The sequence below is a fragment of the Pezoporus occidentalis genome, unplaced genomic scaffold (genome assembly GCF_034315485.1).
Source record: "Pezoporus occidentalis ecotype Australia unplaced genomic scaffold, CSIRO_AGI_Poc_V1 ctg31, whole genome shotgun sequence".
NCBI classification, from domain to species: domain Eukaryota; kingdom Metazoa; phylum Chordata; class Aves; order Psittaciformes; family Psittacidae; genus Pezoporus; species Pezoporus occidentalis.
The window spans coordinates 875,842-892,477 of NW_026915052.1; the positions used below are offsets into that span (position 1 = coordinate 875,842).

The 16,636-nt window shown below is 38.4% G+C and overlaps 1 long non-coding RNA gene across 1 annotated transcript; it reads right to left on the reverse strand.

The window, feature by feature from the left end:
* Positions 1–6,989: 6,989 nt before the first annotated feature.
* LOC134168335 (uncharacterized) lies at positions 6,990–14,229 on the reverse strand. The gene is made up of 3 exons (XR_009966498.1): positions 14,109–14,229; positions 8,721–8,828; positions 6,990–8,583 (listed from the first exon to the last, which is right to left on the reverse strand). It is a non-coding gene; the product is annotated as an uncharacterized LOC134168335 (long non-coding RNA).
* Between the last annotated feature and the right edge of the window lie 2,407 nt (positions 14,230–16,636).

The window sequence follows — 16,636 nt, forward strand, 5'->3', positions numbered from 1 at the left end:
TTCTTCACTCTAAATCCAGTTACGTGATGCAAGATTCTGCCAACATCCAATATCTTTAATTCAAGACCCCTAGCAGAGTGAACTGTCCTATAAGGACTTCCAAGGCTGGTACTGATTCACCTGTGCTTACACTGACCGTGTCTAGAACCAAATCTATCTCTCTTTGTTCTTACCTCATGAGGTTTTTGCTTTTAAGACTTCGTGATCCTACCCTTACTGCTGTCTATCAATGAACGTACTTCATGGCAGAGTAAGAAACACAAGACCAGGTTCTTTTTAACTTTGGTTTGAAACCTTTAGCTGGCAGCAGCCTAAAAAGTCATACTGTGCAACAGGTATCTTGGATCAGAAACTCTGCATCACCTATTTCCTATGCTCAGTCCCCCACCATTATTACTGAATTTCTGTGATGGTGACATCACTTTTTTGTCTTTGTGTTTTGCAGACTTGATTAAAATGGTCTTCACTAGGTAAAGTGAGGTAGTACCCTTTCTTCATCTGGAAAACTGAAACAAAGATGTGAAAAATCATCAAATTTTGCCTACCCAGTTTGTGAGATGAAAGACATGATTTTCCAAATAATTTATAACTGTGCAACACATGAGCAGGGCAGGTTGGTTTACCTTGCTTGTTGGTTGAGGGAGCTGGATCCTTCTGCAAAGTCTGCTTTTATTTGGGAGATCAACAAAATGAGGTGAAAAAGGTGGGTAACTGTGAACACTTCAGCATGAATTATTGTTTCTTCATTACAAGGGATATAAAGTGAAATCCAGTCCATCAAATGTAGTCCTAGCACTTGGTTTGTGCCAAAAGTTTTGGTAGTTTCTGAAGCAGGGCTGCTAAAATAGGTAGATAAATTATCTATCTAATCAATAGAAAACCTACAAAATAATTCTGCCTGTTTTAGTTTTTGTCCATAATAATTATGCTTCATTTGCCTTTATTAGGCAAATAATTGAAACTCCACTCTCAGAAAAAGGATATGGTTGCAAGCAATAATAGGGTTAGATCACATTTTCCATGCTCTCAGTGCATGAGCTAGTAGAACCTGTTTTGCCCCCTATTAAGTCTGTTGCATCTAGCAGAGACTTACCCCATTCCTTCCTCTTCCCCTTCCCCCTGCTCCATCCCTGACATAACCAGTGCACATGTGAGGGACAGGGAGAAAATACAGGATTCAGTTCTTACTGGCAATCATAGAGCATCACCCCAAGTGGGCTAAAATGACACTGCCAGGGCAACTTTAACCAAGACATTTCCTGGTTTTTGAGTGCTGAACATCAGAAAGTCATTGTTTAATTTAAATTTCATGGATGAAATTCCCTTGTGTTTTGGAAATACAGGAATTGAACAAGCAAAAATGTCATTGTTACTGTTCTGATCTCCACACAAAACTGGTAGAGAGCTGTTATCTTCTGCAAAACCTGTTATTAGGCATGGGGTGGAAACATATTTAACAGAATTTACTGTTATTTTGCTAAACAGTGCAGTGAAATCAGAACTCGGGACTAGTTAATTTATGTTCAACAAAGGTGGATGGATTAGATTTCCTCTTGTTCCTTCAAAGCTGAAAATCTTTTTGCTGCCCTCCTTTCTTGTAGCATTTGTGAATACCTTTCTTCCTATTTTTTACTTTCCCATGAGCTTATATACACCTCCTACTTATTTGTCACTCTCTTTATAGCTGTGGCCAGTGCTTCCCTCTTCCCTTCTTTTCTGCTCCCATGCCCCACATTATCCAAGAAAGGGCAACATGTAGGGCCATATTTCTAAATGTTCCTGCAAGTTCATTACAGCATGTTCTGGATCCTTCTATTTTTTTATTTATTTTTCCTTTTTCCCCTGATTGTTACGGCTAGAACATGTGCACATACCCATCTGTGCATGTGCATAAGCTCCTTGTCCAAAGTGGACGTTCTTTGTTATTAAACAGAAGCTTTGCCAAAGCCCCCTTACTTAGAGCTCTTAATTCTTCCCTTTCCTTATCCCTTTTTTGTGGACTTTCTATGTGAAACTAAGCTTTTTCTTCCCTCTGCATATACCTTGGACTACATGAGAAGCAGGGGAGAGTAAAGCTCTTTGCTGTTAGTCCTTGATCCAGAGACCCAGTGAACGCCAGCAAGCAGGAGCAAAGTCCTGCTCAGGTGGCAGGCAGGTGTGTCTTACTGGACCTGGTGTATACATACAACCTGATTGACACATTGAAACTGACAACTATAAGAAGCCTCTAGTGAGCATAAATAAACTTTTTCTTTTTCTTCTTTTCCTTTTCTTTTTTTTCTTTTTTTCCCAGAAGCCTTAATTTTGACCAGTTTTCAAGACCCAGTGTTAAACTGCAGAGCAGTTAATGAAACAACTGAAAGGTATAGTTACTTTTAACCATCAGCAAACGACACATTTTCCCCTAATCTTATTTTCAGAAGTGAATATTTACCTAGAACAGAGACATACCATAGAAAACTTCTGGACTGAATGTTAAATTCTGGAAAAGCACTACCCACTGGAAGCAGATTTTGCAAAACAAAATCTTGAGTCACCTTCACTTTAGATGTGACTGTTTCCAGTGTTGGAGGAAAGCTAAATTTTATGTTAAAGAAAGATGCTGTATTAACAGCCTTTGAAAATTATCTAATTCATTATCAAATATAAGCTGGATCGTTTCCTTTCCCTGAGCTTGGCCTATCAATATGTGGCATTCCTAACATATGGGTGAGAGTGAATTTCTATCATCCTGAACCTTTACTATTTTAATTTCTCACCAGGATTTATCAGGAAGGTGAACAGTTTTCACCTGTTCCACTGGTGGAATTAAATTGTCTCCCTATAAGGAAAAAATATTAAATATACATACTGTAGATCATGCAACATCCTTCTGAGAATATCCTTCTGGGCATTGGTCATTGCCAGTAAATGTTGATTTCAGACAGGAGAAATATAATTATCTCCATTAAAAAGCTATACAATTAACAACACTTGCCACACAGTGGAGTCCAGGTTACCATGGTATTGCCCTATGCCTAAAATAGGAAATAACTGTGGTATATCATATTCCATCTCATGGTAATTGCTACTTTTCTACTGACCACCCATGTAGCATTAAAAGTCTCCTGCCCAACTAATTCACCTATTTTAAAGCATATTACGGCTATATTTATTCTCCTTTCCACCTCAAATTATTAGTGCGCCAAGTACATAATGCTGGGTTTTCAGCTACCCCAGAACATATATTTATGTGATGAGTAAGAAAGAGCCGTTCAAGGTGGAAGAGGAAAATGGAAAAGAAACATGTTTGTAGGATGGAGTTCAGGTGAATGTCTGGGGTGCCTGTGCGCAGTGGAAGAGAGATAGATGGGAAAGGACCAAAGGCAAATGTGAAATGTGAAAGGATCAGTCATGATTTTCTGAGTGCACAGGGATACGCTAGCAGAGGGGACAGGAAGAATAAATTCCACAAGATGAGAGATTAAGAAGATGGTGAAATTGTAGCTGACATGATGATTGAGCAACAAAGAGGGGCTAACTCTGAGCTGGATAGAAAATTTCTTTCCACTTCTTTCTCCCACAAGCAGATAAAACATGCCTCCCCCTGCAGGGAAGGCTAGGGACTGGTGGAAAATGGGTGTACGTATGGTGGGAACACATTCAGGAACAGAAGGAGGTATGTGTGTGGAAAAGGTGAGTGGGGAAAAGACAGAAAAAGGAAAAATAAATCAGTGAGAGAGGTGAGAAAGTACAGTGAAAAGCTCTTTGGGATGCTGGTAGGCAGAAAACAGAATTCAGCTCTCATATTACAGCAGTTGGGGGAGGATCAGTGCTGCTATACACAATCAGAGAGGGCCCTATATGCACTTGGTTGAATTTTGCATCTGAGATGACCCTGCCTTATTTGTGAGTGACTTCTCCTTAAACATGCTGACATTCCAGCAGCCAAAGAAGAGCTGTGACATGCTTTCAAAAAGAAATACAAGAATATACCAGCTAATTAGTTTCCATTTTTTTTTTTTTTTAATTTATTTTTTTTTCCCCTCAGAACATCCATAAATATTTTCAAGCTTTGGGTTTGGGAATGGTCTCTACATTTCCTTTCCCAAAATAATTTTTTTAAGCATTGCATTTGCTCTATGGCACCCTGGTTTGAAGGACAATTTTCTAGGATATCTCCTTTTTAGCATCCTAGTCTCCAGTATGCATGATATTATACAAAGTTATGTTTGGGAATGTCCTTATCAAAGGAGGAACTGCCAGATTATTGTACAGGAGAAAAGAAAATTTTGAAAGCTACAGTAAAACTTGCCTGATAGTTGAGAGATTCAGGACATATTTCTGAACTTAACATAATTTTCACTTCAGCTTTACAGTTCACCTTTAACATATATCACCTTTTAAAAATATTTCCACAAGCATCGTGTGTTACCTTCAGAGTGTCAGCTTTAACAGTGAATTCACTGGGTTCGTTATCTGTTTAAGTAAGTTTAGCTCCTTATCACTGAAGCACTGCAATGGTGGCCATATTACAATATGCAGGTGGAGAGGCACGTAGGTACACAGGGAAACTGATTCAGCAACAGATTTCTGTGAGTTCTTGGTTTTGTGTATATGATTATTACAGATGTACACAGAGCTAAGGCACAAGGTATATTGTGTATAGGACAGGCTTTTGCAGGATTGGACCCACAACCAGCTAAAAGTGATAAAACATAAATCTAAGTTGGACTCACAGCATTATTTAAATGTGGCTCTTTGTATTTATAAACAAGAATATGTGGCTGTTGTTACAAAAGCTATTTCATTTAATGCCATCCTACATTCAGCAATTTAATGATTCTCTTAATTATTGAAACATTCATCATAGTTTTCCAATTGATTCATGAAGGGCTGGCTGCATTTCTTTAAGTCATTAATATAGTGACAAGGAAATTGACAGTCCTCTTGCTAACATCCTATCTCTGAACAGTAACACTGGGGATACAAGACCTTGAGTCTTTTTTTTTTTTTTTTTAATTTTTTAAATTTGTATTGTTATCACCAGCAATAACTATAGTCATAAAAGCCTCATTTAGTAGCGAAGGGAGAGAACGATATATGAGGAAACCCTAATTATCAATGGTTCCGATAGTAAAATCTGCAAACTACTATCTTCCTGAGACCACAATTTTTGTTATAAAACGGGTGATAAAGCAGAGATAATTCTAAATCCAAACACATATTATATGAAATAGATAAACCCAAGATAAAAATTAATAGTGACCTCGCATGCTAGATATAAGAAATATAATAACGCATATATATCAGTAATGGCTGGAAAAGGAAAAGGAGATGCTTACAGGTGAAAGATTTATTTACAGAGTTCTAAAATGTGTTCAAAATATAATCTGTGGCACCTCTCTTCACTCCTTTGGCCTGATTTTGAATGTTTTCATTACTGCCTGTGTGCAAAACAACTACTTTAAACATATTCATAAGTTGCTTTAAAAAGAAAGATTTTTTTTTTTCTTCTATCTCTTATATTTACAGACTATTTAAGTAAAGGTGTAACTTTCTATGTCTCTGTTTTGTTGTTTTTTTGTTTTTTTTTTTTCCAACTATCTCTGTTATTTATGTCTTCTTTTTATAGCTTCTAAAATGTCAGGTGCTATCCTCAAAGACCTCTCTTGTATTCATCAGTTTTCTCTCAGGAGAGGTTGTCCAGACATTGAAGCATACAAGGTCTTGCCTTAATACTTATATGAGTACTTCTGCCCTTGGATATTATTCTCATCTCCATGATACTATGCAAATTGACAGTTACTTCCCTGTGCTTCCAGCTAGGACTTCCGAATATATTGTGAGTAGCTGGAAAATAGCTAGAAAGGCTGTATGAGCAACAGAAGTATAAAAGTTCAGCCCTGAGCATGTCTCTGTGTGTGTGTATATGTGTGTATGTGTTTCTAGATGTGTGTACTAGTCATATACTGTATTCTGAAAAGTGAATCTGTTTAAATCAATGCATTTATTTAGCTCTCACCAACTCTCTCTCTGAGTTAACACCCCAGCACACACAATGCTAGCGAAGGTGATTATCTCTGCTAGCATAATTCCTCCGTAACATCTGCTTTCGCCCATAACACTCCACTAATTTTTCCCTCATTTCATTACACATAATTTTCTTTCAACACAATCTACATGTATTAAGTGGTAATGACTTTCCAGTTAAGAGCAAATCGACGCCAAGGGACCCCCCCCTCGATTGCCTGCCGTGCCTGACTCCGGCTATTAAAGATAAATTTGGTGCCTCAAAAAGCTGCAGTAAGCTAATCAATCAATTAAGCGGTTAGGACATACATTATCAAAATTCCACAGCGCGGGGGTGCATGAGAGCGTGCTGGTATACTTGGTATGATTTTAGGAATAAAAACAAGAGAGAGAAAAAAAGCAAGCTACTAATGAATACAATTTGAGGTTGAAAGTCAATATTCAGTGTCTTCTGAAATGAAAACTCTAGCTACTACACACTACTGATAGCAACTTCGGTGTCTATCGCTTGTACAATTTCTTTTGCAGCCTTTGTACCTAGTGCAATTTACTAGTGATATCAGAATGAAGCTGATGACACAGTAAAATCTATTTTTAAATGATATGAGGATTCTGGTGGAGTGTATGCCATTCACTGTTAAGCAGGGTGTTCTCTCTGTAACTTGTCATTGTGTCCCTTGGTACTGCCACAGCCTTAGAACCCTGATTAATATTCTGTATTATGTGTGTTGCAAAAAGGTGGTTTAAGGATAGAATGGCAGCCATCACAGCCTGTTGTGTCAAATTTTATCTTCAGCAATACTCTAATATTCAGTCTAATTTTGGGGGGTATTTAAAACTAGTAAGATAAATTATAAAATAAATTGTAAAATGGTTTTGACTTTTTTGTCTACTAACAAGCAGTTCCTAGTGAAGTGACTTTGCAGGAATGACTTACAAAACAGTTTCAACATAACCAGAAAAAGTTAAGTTCACTGATGACTGAGTTACATTTAAGTGCAAGGAAATAGGATAATTTCAGAACAATACATAATATCACTAACAACTCCTTCATTGCCATGTTTTACTTTATTATCTTTGGCATGCTGTCATTCCTTGTATGGAAAAATTACTTAATCAGTTAGAGGCTTTTTTTTAATGTAAAATATTTTCTTTTGCATTGTGATGAACTGCCTGTGCGCCAATATTTGGCTAAATGCTAAGGAAATTGAAGCAAAACCCCAAAGAACATAAGAATTGTACAAGCGATCTTTATAGCTCTTCCAGGACTAATACAAAAGGAGAGTTAAACAGAACTTTATAGCAGGATTCTGAATAGTACAAAATATGACAAAAATTGTAAAACTTATGTTTTTAAAACAATCAGTAAATCTATAAAATAGAAACTGTAAATGGATCATTACAAGGATTTGCCAATTACTTTTCCTGTCAATATTAAGCATTTTGCCTAAAGCTTTGTTATTGTAGTATATTAGTTATTAGCTAAAACAACATGGCAAAACTCCCTGCTTACTTTCTCAGAGCATTTTCCTTAATTTCTGCAAATTACATTGGAGCATAGTCAATGCATACACTTCTGCTAGTGGAAAGAACATAACATCTTTTTACTGTCTAAATAAATATTTCTTAGCAAAAAAGAGGCAGGTTGTCAAAGACAAAAAGGGTGGTTTTGTTATGTTTTAAAGTATAATACAAATAAAAGAGGTAGCTCAGTGACTTCTTTCTGATGTGTTTGTGTAAGGAAAAATGCCATGAATAAACTCTAAAAAGAGCACTATAAATGTACACAATACATGCAGAACACTTAATCCAAGCCCTGCATGTAAAATACAATCAGAGAGAGTTAATGGCAAATATAGTGAAATAAAAAATCTACCCACGGAGACTATACAAGTGCATCCTTCAAAAAACCCCAACACCAGCATGTTTCAATAATATGATGCTGTCCTTTCCTTTGTGGCATTCTCCATTGACTAGGCTGATAATGAAAAGGTGTCAGGGAGATTCACAGTTTAGAGTTGTATTTTCTTCCTTTCTTTTGTGTGATTGTTCTGCATTTATGGCTGTTTTCCTGCCTCTGCTCTGTATGGAGAGTATGAAATATTTCAGAGCTATGTTTTCTTGTGAGATGTAGAACTGAATTTGACTTTGCTATCATTACTAGGAGCATGCAAGTTTAAGTTTATTTGGTTGAAAAAGACACAATGATGTTGCTCTTCCTGATATAGGAACAGCTATATTGGCTTTTATAGGATTTTTAGTGCAGGCTTCTTCATCTGTCCTGCATTTGATAGCTACTCTATCATCTGGATTTTTTTGTTTGTTTGTTTTTGTTTCTTACCTGTTCTCGTTTTAGAAAAAAATCATTCTGATTTATCTAAAGCACATCAAAACATCTTTATCTATTCACACTGAGTGAGAAATTCCTTCAGATTGAGAAGGTAGGGGGAGAGAGGAGGGCAGTGAGGCAAACAATAAAAAAATCTCAGTCCAAACCAGTCTGCCTTCTCCTTTTCTGCAGTGTATGTAATGACTGAACTTTTGACTTTAAAGTTTTTCTCTGGTGCAGTACTGTGGAAAAAGACACAAATAAACAAACAAACAAAAAAGATCCCCTCTGTGCAAAGATGGGTCTAAGGCAATACCTAGTGAGGAGAATTTTTTGGGGGGGATTGTTGTTGTTTACTTGAAGCAAATAAAACACCCACCTTAAACCCGTCCTCTATTCAGTTCAGCAGCACCTCCATACTCCAATAAACCGTTTTCATTCCATCTGGCATGCGTTTGCTCTGAAGACATTTTCCTGTCAATCTCTCCTGCCACATTAAAAATCTGTCGTTACTATTGCATTGCCGCCTGGCTCCTGAGATTTGTCTGACTGCTTTATTGCTCCTCTCATTTTTTTTTTTCCTGCTACAGCCGAGAAGCAGAAATAAAGGTTTGTTGTTGAAACATGGCCGCAAGGAAAGTAGGAGGCACACATCTGTCAAGGTATTACCTTTCTTCAACCAGGGATTAAGGTGTTTTACTGCTCTCGCTACTGAGCAGTCACACTGAATAAATTTTCTCAGTAGAACATAAAAATGAACTCATACATTTTGAACTGGGTTTCATTCTTTCAAGCCAACCCATATAATTATGCAATGGCATCAGTGTTCAGGGGAAAAAGAAAAGTCAGAAAGGTTTGTGTGTGTCCCCTTTCTCCCTCCTGCACCACCCTTCACATTTACATTATTTAAATGCTTATTAGGAGGGCAAGGCTGAGGCAACTAGTATTGGGAAAAGAAATATTTTTTTTTACTCCTCCTTTCTGCTGTTACTGGATCCCTTGCAAGGTCAGATGGGGTACAGGTCTTCACTCCCCATGTTTTATCTCTGTGCTCACAATATATGCCTGGCTGTGAATATTCACTGTTAATTCACATAGAAGCAAGTCAGTAGAATTGTGATTACTGAAACAGTGTCTTTTGAAGGAAACTGGCAACATTAGCTGTTGTGTACCCTTCCCATTTCTGCTGCAGACATTAACTTTACAGTCTCAATGGTACAAATGAAAACAATTTAAAAATTCAATATAACCAGTGGAGGTGGTTGTTACACCAAGACAGAGCATGTCAGACTATTCTTGGCAGTACTCAGCTGGACACTTATGCATTATTTCAGTCCAGTTATATGAAGTCAGACATCTAAAGCAGAAGGGGTTATCTCACAAAATAAACATTAGGTGTAGGCAAATGAAGGATCAAGTCAAATATATCTATGAAGGGGAACAATATATGGTGCTTTATGGATTGGGTTTTGGTGTTGTTTGTTTTTTTTTTTTTTATTCTGAAAAACGGTAATGAAGCTTTTAAGTCTGAGGACACCCCACAACAGAAGGACTAACCTCAGTGCAGGAGCCATAAACCTCTCCCAGCTTTGAGGAGACAGCAGTTAAGAAAGTACTACACAGAGTCAGAAATCACAGCTCCACCCACTTCAACCCAGAGAAGACATGAGGAAAAGTGAGCATTCTGAAATCTTACTCTCCTATCCTTGGTCCCAGCTCCTTCCCAGGGCTAAGTCGCATGGCTGAATTTACAGCTTTCTTATGCCAGGACAGCACATAGGAATAATCAGGCTGGACTGGGAGGCAAAGCTCCATTCCTAACTACTTCCAGGTTTTAATTCTTCAAAAGAAGGGACCATCTTCTTATTCTGTGTTAGTATAACAACTCACACAATGAGGGATTTAGGGCTGTTATGCAGTGCTTCAGTGCAAATTATAAATATTAATGTGCCCATGGAAATATTGTTCCTTCAGATGCTTTTTTTTATTATGGTATTCCTCAATGACTGTCTGGCTTAGACTGAATTTGCAAGTAGTTGATCCATAGGAGTAAATACATAGAATGAAATGATTAGTGTTGAGGACCCCACATCCAGTCTGTATGTCTTTCAAGGGGTTACCTCACCTCAAACTTAATTCTATTCTAGTGCCATGGACTGGATGCCCATTAGCAAGTACATTAGGTGTGCTTCCAGAGCACAACTTCTGTATTAATTTCGTCTGAAACTCAAGCTATGCTCCCTGAGCCCACTCTGCAGTGAAAACCACACTGCTCTCAAAACACTGGTGCAAATGTAGCTGATGCCTTCTCTGGCAGCCCTAATGTCTGCTGGATCGTGCATGTGACTGATGCTCCTCCACGTGCCTGCCTTAAAGACAGGGCGCTGCCTGGTGGTACAGAGGAGCAGTGCATTAACCTGCTAACACCTAGTGAATTCTGCAATGCGTGTTTAGTGGAATACAGATCATTTGCAGAGAGTCAATGAAAAAAAAAAAGAGGGAAAGAGTGAGAAAGGTAAATATATACCTTTTCTTAATCTTTGCCTTTTTTTTTTTTTTTTTTAGACAAAAGTACTCTTAGTGACTTTGACTTATACAAGCCTCAGAGAACTTGAAGCCTGTAGCAGTGTCACATTGACTGTTAAATACAGATTATTTGCACAGGTCTGGGTTTTTTTGGTAGTCTTTCAAAACCATGTTTCAATGTTTTCCTCCAGAAATGTGTGTAGTGGTGATGGTCCTTTACCTACTGATTCCTCCTCTCACAGCATATATAGTTCAAGGTTAAAAATGTTGTCAGTAGCTGCAGTTTCATTTGCAAAGCCTGTCTGAAGTGGGCAACTGCTTTATACCTTTGGGTGTGTTTAAATTACATATCAGGATCCAGATCAAAGCTGGCAAATGGCATCTTGCCAAGACAATTTAAAAAGCAGTTCGTATTTGTAGGGGACAATCATAAGGGGCCAAATATTCAGAAAACATGAAGCTACTGACAGTCCTTATGGGAACTCCAGAGTTCATTTTTCTTTTAAACAAAAAACCATGGCTTCTATTTTTATTTAAACAAAAATTCAAGTAAGAATACTTGCATTCAAGAAGAATGCAAGTAAAAGGAACTTCATATCTCAGTCCTCAATTAAACTGACCACTTGATTTTAATTACCCAGGAAAAACATGGAATTTTTTTTCCCATGGATGAGGAACCTTCACATCCAATCAAAGCAGCTTGAGGTTTGAATTTAAATATGCATAATTTCTGGTCCAAACAGGGGGATGTAGATGATAAGTATCTGAGATGAGGATCTGGGCCCTACAGTTTGATCTGGTTCTTGGGGTTATCTGCCTAACCATGGTTGTACCTCATCCAGTCAGCCAGTGGTTATCAAAGCCTTACATGCAGTTGCAGTGGAACAAGTTCACTGCGTGTGCTATCTTCATTCTGGGAACCGACTGCAGATACACAAGGCTTTAATGAATCAACGATCTGTGCTGCCTACAGTTTATTAATTAATACCTCCTCTCAAAAAAAAATAATTTAAGATGCCCTCACACAATAATTTTAACCTTCATACTCTCATCCCAATTAACATAGAGCCACTCCCTTCTCTGTGCATTTAGGTTGTTCCATCTTCACCTGGTTTACACTCTGAATTAGTATTAGTAAAATTGAGACCCACTTCAGGTATATACAAATAATGAAGGGCCCTTTCAGTAAAACTAAACATATTCATCTTCTTCTTCCCAAACAGGAATGTGGAATTCATTTATCCCACTCTCATATCTGTCTCTATCATGCCTGTCCACAAAGGAATGTCAGCTGACCAAGGCCAGATACTGCCTTTAGTGAGGGAAGAACAGAGGGAGTTTGTTGATGCAGTAAATTTTGAGGGATGGAAAGGACAGCAAGTTTCCCAGTGTCAAGGCTTAGATTCATATTTTTGTCTGCTATTTTCTCATAACATCTGTCTCTGAAAAAGGGTATATTAACTTCTGCATGGGATATCCAACACCTGAACCAGAACTACAGTAAGGAAGCATCATTTCCTTCAGTTACATCAGTTGAGCCTTTTAACATAGATGCTGCCTTAGCATACTTAGGCAGACATTTATTAGTAGTTCACATTCCCATTAGCTCCAGCCAACATGCTCCCATGATTAGTCACAGGTCTATTGAGATGGCAGCTGTACCCATCACTTGAAGGGAGCAGGATGGACAGCAAGACATTAGGGAAAGACATCTACTGTTCATCAGTGAGCTTTGAGAGAGTCATATTCTTCTGCAGGCCTCCTGCTTTGTTGTTGTCTCTGTGATACTGTGGTCACCAGCCATATGAGTAAATGAGTAACCCAGCGGAAGGACCAGAAGAGCAGGCGCAGTGATGCGTACATGGGAAACCCACATGGGAGCTCTCCCAACAAGACTGCTCCTCACATGCTTACAGTTGCTCACATGTTGAAGCATCTTCTCTGTCACAGTCTCTCATCTCTCCACTGCCAGGGAGGAAGTAACATGAATGATTAATACAGAGAGCTGCGGGCAGCTCTCTCCTGAGTCTGTTCATTTCTACAGAGCATGCACCTGTGGGTTGCCTTTCCTATCTCTCTCTGCCTCTCTTGCCCTCTGCGTTGCTTCTAGGTTGGGGCTAGGGAGGCAATGGTCTGAGAAGGCAGATCTTTCCACTTGGGACGAATTTGCACTGCTGATGCACAGATCCCAGTGCTGTCCATCAGAAAGCTGCTGCATGCTCCATTGCAATCATGCAGCAGACATTTAGCAATGTCTTCCAGTGGCTGCAGTTTATTACTTTTCCCCCCAATATTAATCAAAAGTGATATCGACAACATTCATTGATCACAAAATATGGGTTTGGGCAATTAATTTTCTGAATTAATTTCTGAAGTTCCAATCAAAACTGAATATTTTTCAGCATATATTCTCCCTCAGTTTGTTTTTGTTTCCCATATGAAAAGTGCTGTCTCCCTGATGAGCCACGTTGGTTACCAACTTAAAACAAAAACCCTAAAACTGCTCTAATCTTACCTGGCTCTTTACATGACCAGAGTTGTTGGGAAGAGTGAGAGGTATTTTTTCTTTAAACCTGTCCTGCACCCCTCAGATACCACTGCCGGCATATGTCATAACAACCCTTACAACTGACTGCTGCAGGTAGCCATCAGGATGTGTTTCTTTTTGCAAAGCAATGCGTACTTTTGAACCCAGTGCTGTGTCAGGGAGTTTGACCAGCTCTCAGGATGCCTTCAGTGTCTTCTACAGGTGGGCCCTGTGCTGGCACTGTGCTCAAACGCTTATGGATTACTACACAGGATCTGCAAGGATAGATTGGTTTCCTCTTCAGAATACAAGTGTGAACTGCAAAAGCCCTGATGGCCACTCTGATCTCTTTGCCTGCACATGGCAACAGCAACAAGTTTTATTATGAAACGTAAGAGCTCTCAGCCGAGAGCACAGTGGTGAAGTGGCAGCCCTTGTGTCTCAGCTCAGGCTGAAATCAGCCTGGAAACCCTCAGGTCAGCTTACCCAGGGAAAGGAGTTGTGACATTTCCCTCTAGAGGGTGACTGTAGCACCTCAAGAGGCACTGGGGCTTGGTGGTTGTTTATCCCTGCTCTCTGATGCTGTGTCCTGCAGGGCATATTAAAGTCCATGAAATAATGATGAAGCAGAGGGGTAATTAAAAGCCACAGTGACATTGATCTGCTGAAATTTCAGAGGGAGCTTGGGGCACGCAAGGAGACTATCCATCTTACCTCATGCAGGGCCAGCTTGATTGGCCTACTGAGTATTGCAGATGGCGAGGCTCCTCACCTGTGGCCAGGAGGGCTCCCAGTGCGGCAGCCCTACTGACTTCACATGATTGCAAAACAGGAGGATGGGGAGCAAGTGGTCACAGCTGCCACAGGCTGTCCTTGCAGAGCAGCAGAGAAATCATTTAAAGATACAGGCTTGTTTTCACATTCTTATTCTTTTTAATGCAAATGGTAAACTCTGTATTTTTACGTAGGGACAGTTTCTCCTACTAAGAACCATCCGGCTTTCAAACTTCTTTGCTGTATTAATTTGGTCAGTATTTAGCATTGATTCACAACTAGTTCCTTTGATTTCATGTACTTTTCATCAGTTTATTTTCTTTCTTAAAAAAAAATCCACGGGACGTTTCACATCAACCTCTAAGTGGATTTTCATTTCATTTTCTAATTCACCGAAGCTTAATAAAAGTTAAATTGGGATTGATGACTTTCCCTCAGATAACAGGATATCTTTCTTCTGTTTGGGCTTTAAGTATCTGGGATCTCGACCTGTAGCTTAAAGATTATGGGTTTGAAACTTCTTGAGAAACTGCCTTTATGTCAGAGAAGTGAGAAGTACAGAGCTTACTAAGTTAACAGTGATGTCATAGCTTTCTTTGGTAGCTGGCATCTTCTATACATCATTATAGAATCACAGATTCTTACATTCTTTTTATAAATCCCAGCCTATTTTTTATTCTTTGCTTCCTCCCACTTCATTTGCTACTGACGGCAGCTGCCAAAGTTCCCTTACTTCTCTCAGAAAGGAAGTAGGTTAAGAACAAAATGAAGAACTCTATCAGATTAAGTCAAACATGTGGGGCCTACTGAGAAATCATGCATCTTGCAATAGTACCAGCAAAACAGCTTACTTTGAAGGCTAAATTGCTAAATATATCTAGAGACTTCTTTGAGCTGAAAGCAGCTGTCTTCTGCATGTTTTCAGTTGTTAGACTCCTGATGTCCCAGATAACACAGTCTCATAAAGGGTCGAAGTTGATGCAATCAGGATAATAAAATTATTCTGACAAGGCTGCAGTTTGTACTCTAGTTTATAATTAGGAGTCTGCTGTCTCAGGTTAAGATACTGTAAAGTTCCAATGAATTGTTAAGTTATTCAAAGCACTGTGCTGCTACTGAACCAAGAAAATATTGTGTCCTAAAAATATCTTCATGTAAACACGTCAGAAATGAAAGGATGGGAAATCCAGAGAAAAGCCCTCTAGAGTTGTGTTTTCTGCACATGAAAATGGTAAGACTTGGCAATTTTTCATTTGAAGCTGACAAGGAATTATTATTCTTAAAAATAAAGTGAACCAGAGCCTCAGTCAGCATGCATATTAACTATGCTGGGGTAATTTTTACAAATCAAAGATCATGTGGTCTGTACTTTTAAAGTAACAGAAACTTCCTCTGACCAAACTATTTTATATTAAAGATAAATAAATAGATTCTTTGTGACTTCTGATTGGGAGGGCAAATCAATACAGATTTATGATTTTGGATTGAAGTTCTGATTCTTGTAACACAGAAACTAACATCTGTCTTTGTGACCTGTTTGCATACATCCAGTTAAGCTGCCCTTTTCCATGTCACTGTTTTAAATCTGGAAGACATTGCATTTTTCCAAAGACGTGAATTCACCATGCAGCTCCAAATGATTGCCCAACCCTCAGTCACAGTTGCCTACAAGAGTATTAATTTTATATACCTCTCCTCCCTACAGTGAGAAAATAGAAATGTTGTCATAATTCCCTGCTATGAAGGCCAAAAAGCTGAAGTAACATCATAACTGAAGAAAAAACTTGTTAAAGACTCATCCGAATTATTGTCTGTACTAATATTACATTGAGCAGACTTTGGGAATTTTCTAGTCTGAAAAAGCTCGATAGCAGAACTAAATCCTGTGCAATTCTATGACACTTTGAGTGTGCTCCTGAAAAAGCAGATTCCAGAATTAGAGTTGGTTTTGCTTTTTTACTTTGATCTGGGTTGGAAGAATATCCTATATGCTACAGTATCTGAAGACATTTACTTTTCATGTGTAGAAATGTAGCAGTTTGGTCATTTTAAAATACTTTGTATTTATTATAAGTTGTAAATATAATGTGTGAATTAGTATAAAATGTGAATCAGGTACACATCTAAGGAACCTAAAATTCAAATTTATCCAGCACCTCACTCACTCCCCTAGCTGAGGAAGTGAACTGCATTTGAATTTTATGCCCACTATTGCCAGCTATCAAACTATAAAAATCCAGAATGAGCTCCCAAAATAATGTGAAGCTTGTGTAGAAATCATGAAGTTTTTTAAAGCCCACCTTAAATCTTGTTTTGTTTTTTTTAATAAAATGGTAAATCTACTGAACCTTTCAGGGTTCTTTTTTTTTCAAACTGTTCTTGGCAAACAGGGTAGCTAAAATGCTCATATTACTAAAATAAAATTAGTGGGTTTTTTTTCTTTTAAACCTATAGGTGTTAATAACAGT